Source organism: Ranitomeya imitator, chromosome 2, assembly GCF_032444005.1.
Source record: "Ranitomeya imitator isolate aRanImi1 chromosome 2, aRanImi1.pri, whole genome shotgun sequence".
Taxonomy (NCBI): domain Eukaryota; kingdom Metazoa; phylum Chordata; class Amphibia; order Anura; family Dendrobatidae; genus Ranitomeya; species Ranitomeya imitator.
The window spans coordinates 597,121,185-597,130,650 of record NC_091283.1 but is presented as its reverse complement, the minus strand read 5'-3'; positions in this window follow the sequence as shown (position 1 = coordinate 597,130,650).

The window sequence follows — 9,466 nt, the reverse complement described above, 5'->3', positions numbered from 1 at the left end:
CTTTATCGGCTTTTCTAATGATTACATCGTCCCACCTCTGTATTTGATCCCCTGTGAGCATTCTTTGTGATAAATTAATAACTTGGAGCGAGTCATCTGGGTGGCTATCCTCACTACGTGTCTCTAACGTCTCCAAGACACTTGTTTGCGTTTCTTCCAAGCGCTTTTTTCTTCTGCCACCTCGCCGGATTTTTTTCCTCCTAAAGGGATTGGAGTTTTAACCGGTGCTGGGAGTGGAAGTGTGGCATTAGAGGTGGAAGCCACTTCTTCTCCACCCTCCTCCGTAGCGCTGGAATCTGAGTCTGTAATCCATCCATCGCGAGACGTTTTCTGATATTTAGAAAATTTCTTAGAACGAAACCGGGAAAAAGGTTTTTTAGGCTTATTTTGATTCCATGTAAAGTCCAGAATCTGGCAGATAAAGAAATTCGCCTTTATTGGACAATTAAGTCTCTAAAGTCTTATATGGATTGTAATCGTGTCCCGAGAGGTTTAAGAGTATTTAAAGAGATTTCGCAGTTTAAGGAGGATCCTGGCTTCTTGAAAGCATGGGAGCAAATTCATCTTGAGTGCTCTCGAAACCTGCTACAATTAGTCACCACTCAGAATGAGAAAGACTATAAATCTATCTGTGAACAATTGGAAAAATCTAAATGTGAACTCTCCTCCCGCATAAGTGTGGATAATTTTAGATCCTTTTTGAAAAAGTTAGAGAAAAAATTGATCGTAGTCCAGATGGACACAAAAGAAAAGAAAAAAGAGAAATTTCTCAGAGATAAGCGGGATTTTGATTCAGGACAGATTTTTACATGGAATCAAAAAAGCTACATTTACATAAACACTTTTCTAAATGTAAGGATAATCAGGCCAGCTCAGTCTCTACAGATACACCAGCCACAGTGGGATCTTTGGGCTTTATGGTATATCCTGTTATGGATCAAGGGGATATTGAAATGAGTACACTACTAGCGGGGTTAAGTGAGGACGCTGAAGAGGTTCATGATGATCGGCAAATAGCTTTTAAACATGGTCCAGCAAACCCCTTTACAGGGGGACCAAAATCGAGCTGGATGCCTCCTATCTCACCCGGTAATAATATAGATCTTTTTCAGGAGTTGGTGATCAAAGATATAGAGGCATTATTATATAGACAACCTCATTCCAATTTGTCATTTGAAGAGAAAAGAGCCCTGAAAGAAATACAGAGGTGGGACGATGTAATCATTAGAAAAGCCGATAAAGGCGGTAACCTCGTTATTTTAGATAAAGCGTATTACATCGAGGAGGCTTTGTCCCAACTAAATGACTCCAGCACATATTCGCTTTTACCTAATAATCCGACTAATAGGATCAAACAAAAGCTAAGAACACTGTTACGAAAATACGTAGAAAAGGGGACCATTTCTAAAAAACGAGCAGAAAAATTAATACCTGAATTCCCACATTTCCCTACCTGGTACAGTATCCCAAAGATTCACAAGAATGCAGAGCGTCCCCCTGGACGCCCAATAGTTTCAGGGAAGAATTCAGTGACTGAGCCGTTATCCCAGTTTTTAGATTGGTTGTTGAAACCCCTATTGCTGAAAATACCTTCGTTCGTCAAAGATTCAGGTGACTTCTTATTGGCGCTCAAGAACTTTGTTTGGCAACCCACCTTCGCCTTAACGTCGATAGACATTGTTAATCTGTATACGAGAATACCACAACAAAAAGGCTTGGAAGCTATCCAACGTATTCTTCTTAATACAGACAAAGATCATGACTTTGTTTCGTTTGTGCTGGAAGGACTTGAATTTGTGCTGTGCAATAACACCTTTAAATTCTTGGATAAATGGTACAGTCAAAGGGTCGGTACCGCGATGGGTACCCCGGTGGCGTGCGTTTTCGCGAACCTGTTTCTTGCAGCGTTTGAGGAGAAGCACATCACCGGAGCCCTAAATCCATTTCTAAAACATATACGCCTTTATCTGCGTTTCGCGGATGACGTTTTCATTGTGTGGGATGGAGGTGAACCCACGTTTAACGATTTTGTCAGCTTCTTAAATAATAATAACGATCAAAATATGAAATTTACGTCCGTATTTGGAGATAAGCAACTAGAATTTCTGGATGTAAAAATTGAGATAGAGGAAGGCAGTATCAAAACTAGTGTCCACAGAAAAACAACGGTGACTAATAATGTGTTGCATTTTCAGAGCGCTCATCCAGCTCACACTAAGTGTGGTATCCCATATAGTCAGATGGTAAGATTAAGAAAAATTAATAATTGTGAGGAAAGTTACATAAAACAACTGGAGGATCTCAAATTGCGCTTTAGAAATAGAGGTTATCCCAATCACATACTGCAAAAGGCAGAACAAAGGGCCGCCAATTTAACCCAAGCTGATCTTTTAAGGAAAGGGAGAAATAAGAGTAGAGGAAATAATACTACGTTGACTAATCGTAAAGAAAACGGGACCTTTACTTTTTTATTTAAACATAGTCCACTTGATGATAACATCCATGCAGCCATCCGAAAAAATTGGCACGTGATTAAAAATGATACCGCTTTTCGCGATTTAACCACCTGTATCCCGCGTTTTGCCTATAAATGATCAGTAAATTTGGGCGACTTGCTAGTAAAGCACCGGCTGTCTGCTGATACCAGCAGCTGGATCAAAAAATCGCTCCCGCAAGGTAATTTCAGGTGCGGTGGTTGCAGTATGTGTCACCTCCATAATATTACTAATCCCCTCAAAATAGGTACTTTTTTTCATTTCGTAAAAGACTTTATAACATGTAAATGTAAATTTGTGGTATACGTTATTTTCTGCCCTTGTCACCGTTTTTATATCGGAAAAACCATAAGACCCCTATTTGTTAGGTTTCGCGAGCACTTTAACTCTATACTTACAGGGAAGGGGCGTGTGCGCCTGGTAAAACATATACATGATGCGCATGGTGGCGACCCTAGTACCCTTAGTTTTGCCGGCTTAGAGGTAGTTAAATTTCCTCAGCAAGGAGGAAACCATAATAAATTATTATTACAGCGCGAAGCACACTGGATTCTAAAAACTGACGCACAAGGTGCTTGGGGTCTTAACGATAAATTAGACATGGCGGTTTTCCTTTAGATCCGTTAAAATGTGGAGATAGTAGAATGAGTTATGTTGTTTTTAGTATTTGTTAATTGCACGCATATGTGGTAAGTAGGGCGTCAACTCCTATAAGAGGATATGACGTCACTAACACAACTCACTGGACCCGTTGAAGCGATTGTTCGCGAAACGGCCGTCGTCTGTCTCGTCTCTGCACCCTCCCACACCGCTCCCTCCTCATGTTGTAACCTGCCTTGTTCCTAGCTGGGAATGTCGAGCCACGGTCAATAAAGGACTATATTATCATTGAAGACTACGGGTGAGTGCTGCTTTCATTCATCTCCTCATGTATTGGTGAGCCATGGAGTGCTTTGTGGATGAGGGTAGTAGTTTTGTACTGGATTCTGGAGTGGATGAGTAGCCAGTGTAATGACTGGCACAAGGTAGAGGCATCGGTGTAACGGTTGGTGTCCAGGATGTCCTAATCCTGGTAACCATCATACAGTAATGTCCCCATCCTGGTTACTATCATACAGTAATGTCCCCATCCTGGTTACCATCATACAGTAATGTCCCCATCCTGGTTACCATCATACAGTAAAGTCCCCATCCTGGTTATCATCATACAGTAATGTCCCCATCCTTGTTACCATCATACAGTAATGTCCCAATACTGGTTACCATCATACAGTAATGTTCCCATCCTGGTTACCATCATACAGTAATGTCCCCATCCTGGTTACCATCATACAGTAATGTTCCCATCTTGGTTGCCATCATATAGTACGGTAATGTCCCCATCTTGGTTGCCATCATATAGTAATGTCCCAATCCTGGTTACCATCATACAGTAATGTCCCCATCCTGGTTACCATCATACAGTAATGTTCCCATCTTGGTTGCCATCATATAGTACGGTAATGTCCCCATCTTGGTTGCCATCATATAGTAATGTCCCAATCCTGGTTACCATCATACAGTAATGTCCCCATCCTGGTAACCATCATGCAGTAATGTCCCCATCCTGGTAACCATCATACAGTAATGTCCCCATCCTGGTTATCATCATACAGTAATGCCCCAATACTGGTTACCATCATATAGTAATGTCCCCATCCTTGTTACCATCATACAGTAATGTCCCCATCCTTGTTACCATCATACAGTAATGTCCCAATACTGGTTACCATCATACAGTAATGTCCCCATCCTGGTTACCATCATACAGTAATGTCCCAATACTGGTTACCATCATACAGTAATGTCCCCATCCTGGTAACCATCATACAGTAATGTCCCCATCCTGGTTACCATCATACAGTAATGTCCCCATCCTGGTTACCATCATACAGTAATGTCCCCATCCTGGTTACCATCATACAGTAATGTCCCCATCCTGGTAACCATCATGCACTAATGTCCCCATCCTGGTAACCATCATACAGTAATGTCCCCATCCTGGTTATCATCATACAGTAATGCCCCAATACTGGTTACCATCATATAGTAATGTCCCCATCCTTGTTACCATCATACAGTAATGTCCCCATCCTTGTTACCATCATACAGTAATGTCCCAATACTGGTTACCATCATACAGTAATGTCCCCATCCTGGTTACCATCATACAGTAATGTCCCAATACTGGTTACCATCATACAGTAATGTCCCCATCCTGGTAACCATCATACAGTAATGTCCCCATCCTGGTTACCATCATACAGTAATGTCCCCATCCTGGTTATCATCATACAGTAATGTCCCCATCCTGGTTACCATCATACAGTAATGTCCCCATCCTGGTTACCATCATACAGTAATGTCCCCATCCTGGTTACCATCATACAGTAATGTCCCCATCCTGGTTACCATCATACAGTAATATCCCCATCCTGGTTGCCATCATATACAGTAGTAATGTCCCCATCCTGGTTGCCATCATATACAGCAGTAATGTCCCCATCCAATGGAGCCTCACGGCCGTGTGTTTGAGACCCCTTGTGTAGACTATGCCTTTTCTATTGCAAGTTACTGTATGTTGGTTTTTTTTTTGCAGAAACTCAATGAGTTATTGGGAGATGTTAATCTCTGTATTAGGGAGGCATATTGAAGCACTCCCCTTAAGTTTTTATTTTCCTTAAATCTGAGTATATGGAATGTACTGTGTGTATTAAAATACTCACATACCGCTGCTCTGCTAACTCTCTGGGTCATACTGCGCTCTTTGTGACCCGGCTGTGGCCTTTACAATGTACCATATATACTCGAGTATAAGCCGAGATTTTCAGCCCAAATTTTTGGGCTGAAAGTGCCCCTCTCGGCTTATACTTGAGTCATGGTCGGCGGCGGGGTCGGCGGGTGAGGGGGAGAGAGGACTGTCGCATACTCACCTGCTCCTGGCGCCCCTGACGCGGTCCCTGCCTGTCCCATGGTCTCCGGGAGCCGGCACCTTCTTCCGCTGTTCAGCGGTCACATGGTACCGCTCGTTAAAGTAATGAATATGGACTCCACTCCCATAGGGGTGCAGCCGCATATTCATTCCTGTAATGAGCAGTACCATGTGACCGCTGAACAGCGGAAGAAGCTGCCGGCTCCCAGAGACCATCTGTCCGGGAGAAGCTGCCAGGTACCGCGCCGGGAGCAGGTGAGTATTTCATAGTCACCTGTCCGCGTTCCACCCGCCGGGCGCCACTCCATCTTCCCGTCCTCTTGCAGTGACTGTTCAGGTCAGAGGGCGCGATGACGTATTGGTGTGCGCGCCGCCCTCTGCCTAAACAGTCAGTGCGGAGAGACGGGATGCTGAGGAGCAGCAGGCAGCAAGCAAGGAGAGGTGAGTACTGTATGTCGTTTTTTATTTTTATTGCAGCAGCAGCATTCTATATGGTACAGCTTTATAAGGAGCATCTATTGGGCAATAATGAAATGTATGGAGCATTCTATATGGCACAGCTTTATATGGAGCATCTATGGGGCCATAATGAAATGTATGGAGCACTATATGTGGCACAGTTTTATATAGAGCATCTATGGGGCAATAATGAAATGTATGGAGCATTATATGCGGCACATTGTTATATGGAGCATCTATGGGGCAATAATGAAATGTATGGAGCATTATATGTGGCACAGTTTTATATGGAGCATCTATGGGGCCATAATGAAATGTATGGAGCACTATATGTGGCACAGTTTTATATGGAGCATCTATGGGGCAATAATGAAATGTATGCAGCATTACATGGGGCACAGTTTTATATGGAGCATCTATGGGGCAATAATGAAATGTATGGAGCATTATATGTGGCACAGTTTTATATGGAGCATCTATGGGGCAATAATGAAATGTATGCAGCATTACATGGGGCACAGTTTTATATGGAGCATCTATGGGGCAATAATGAAATGTATGGAGCATTATATGTGGCACAGCTTTATATGGAGCATCTATGGGGCAATAATGAAATGTATGGAGCATCTATGGGGCCATAATGAACTGTATGCAGCATTATATGTGGCACAGTTTTATATGGAGCATCTATGGGGAAATAATGAAATGTATGGAGCATTATATGTGGCAGTTTTATATGGAGCATCTTATGTGGCCATAATGAACTGTATGGAGCATTATATGTGACACAACTTTATATGGAGCATCTATGGGGCAATAATGAAATGTATGGAGCATTATATGTGGCAGTTTTATATGGAGCATCTTATGGGGCCATAATGAACTGTATGGAGCATTATATGTGGCACATTTTTATATGGAGCATCTATGGGGCCATAATGAACTGCATGGAGCATTATATATGGCACATTTGTATATGGAGCATTATATGGGGCGTATTTTAATATAGAGCATCTTATGGAGCCCATCATGAACTGTATGGAGCATTATATGGGGCTCCTGATTCAATATGGATATTCAAAAACACTTAACCTACTGATGTCTCAATTAATTTTACTTTTATTGGTATCTATTTTTATTGTTGAAATTCACCGGTAGCTGCTGCATTTTCCACCCTAGGCTTATACTCGAATCATTAAGTTTTCCCAGTTTTTTGTGGCAAAATTAGGGGGGTCGGCTTATACTCGGGTCGGCTTATACTCGAGTATATACGGTAAGTCTATGGAGCGTCAGAACAAGGCTACAAAGACGTACATTTGTAAGAAACTTCTGGCGCATGTATAGAGCATAGAATGAACCGGAGACTCTGAAGAGTACATAAATATGTAAACTAAAGGAATGTTTTGCTGGGTTTTACGGTATGTTTGTTAAAAATAAGGGGGGTCCACGAACAATGAGATGCTAGACACTCAGAACATGAGTTCTGCAGTATCTCTGACATCTATGGTACTCTTGTCCAGAAATACAAAGTGATTCCAGCAGAATTTAATAAAAACAATAGTTTATTGACGTATATTAAAATTAAACATAAAATAAAAATAATTATAGAAAACTGGGTGTGAATAAACCTCCAAAGGTAAATTGGATTTCCTTATTTGCACTAAGCACTTTGCTTTTTATTGGAAACCATTGATATTAATTTAAAGGGAACCTGTCACCCCGAAAATCGCGGGTGAGGTAAGCCCACCGGCATCAGGGGCTTATCTACAGCATTCTGCAATGCTGTAGATAAGCCCCCGATGTTACCTGAAAGAGGAGAAAAAGACGTTAGATTATACTTACCCAGGGGCGGTCCCGCTGCTGAGTCAGGTCAGATGGGCGTCTCAGGTCCGCTGCGGCGCCTCCCATCTTCTTTCCATGACGTCCTCTTCTAAACTTCAGCCACGGCTCCGGCGCAGGCGTACTTTGTCTGCCCTGTTGAGGGCACAACAAAGTACTGCAGTGCGCAGGCGCCGGAAAGGTCAGAGAGGCCCAGCGCCTGCGCACTGCAGTACTTTGCTCTGCCCTCAACAGGGCAGACAAAGTACGCCTGCGCCGGAGCCGTGGCTGAAGATCAGAAGAGGACGTCATGGAAAGAAGATAGGAGGCGCCGCAGCGGACCGGAGACGCCCATCCGACCTGACCAGCAGCGGGACCGCCCCTGGGTGAGTATAATCTAACGTCTTTTTCTCCTCTTTCAGGTAACATCGGGGGCTTATCTACAGCATTACAGAATGCTGTAGATAAGCCCCTGATGCCGGTGGGCTTACCTCACCCGCGAGTTTCGGGGTGACAGGTTCCCTTTAACATAGCCTCTGCAATCAAGTGTATACTCTGAAATGCTAAATCTGCAACAATTTACTTCACACTGGTTAGTAATTCAGTGACCCAATTGTTGGCCCAGCCTTTATGTGCACCTCTACCCTTTTGAGGTTTATTCCCACTCTGTTTAATTTGAATATACGTCAATAAACTATTGTTTTTTTATTAAATTCTGCTGGAATCACTTTGTATCTCTGGACAAGAGTACCATAGCCTTTTTTTTTTTTGAGAATTTTGCAAATCACTTGTAGTGAATCATCAAATAGTGACATCAAAGGGAGCATGCTTAGAAGCGATCACCTGATCATACATGTAACATCTATGTAATGATTATTTTTATGTTGCTGCCTGGAAACTGGCGTCCGCTGATCCGTACTGCAAATATGTGTTTAAGATTTTAAAAGTATGATCCCAGGTGGTGAAGACCAAAAACCACATCCACATGAAATGATCAGTGGCCACGAGTTTGATGGCAATGCATTAGTTTTAGTTTTCACTGCATGTGGCTGCTATGTGGGACCCTACCCTACAGGCGAAGTCAAGGCAGATCAAAAGTTGTTGTCATATGGTTCAGTTTGAAATGGATTAAAGAGGTAATCTGTCAGCAGGTTTTTCTATGTAACCTGAGGGAAGTATGAGGTTGGGGCAAAGATACAGATTTTAGGGATGTATCGCTTATTACGCTGTGTGCTGTTTCAATACAATGAATGCTTTATCACCAGAAGATTATCACTGCCTGGACTATAGCTCATGTGCATCCTGGTCCAACCACGCCTCCTCCTCTGATAAGCAGCTCACTGTCAATAGCCAATGTATATAGAAATCTATGGTGTGAGCAGGGTTAGGGTATGTGCACACGATGCGGATTTTGCTGCGTTTCCGCAGCTGCGGATCTGCAGCAATTTCCCATGAGTTTACAGTTCAGTGTAAACCTATGGGAAACCAAAAACGCTGTGCACATGCTGCGGAAAAAAAACGCGCGGAAACGCAGTGGTTTACATTCCGCAGCATGTCACTTCTTTCTGCGGATTCTGCAGCGGTTTTACAACTGCCCCTATGGAAAACCGCAGAAAAACCGCGGTAAATCCGCAATAAATCCGCAGCGGTTTTCCACTGCGGATTTATCAAATCCGCTGCAGAAAAATCCAGTGGACCTAGAATACGTGTGCACATAGCCTAC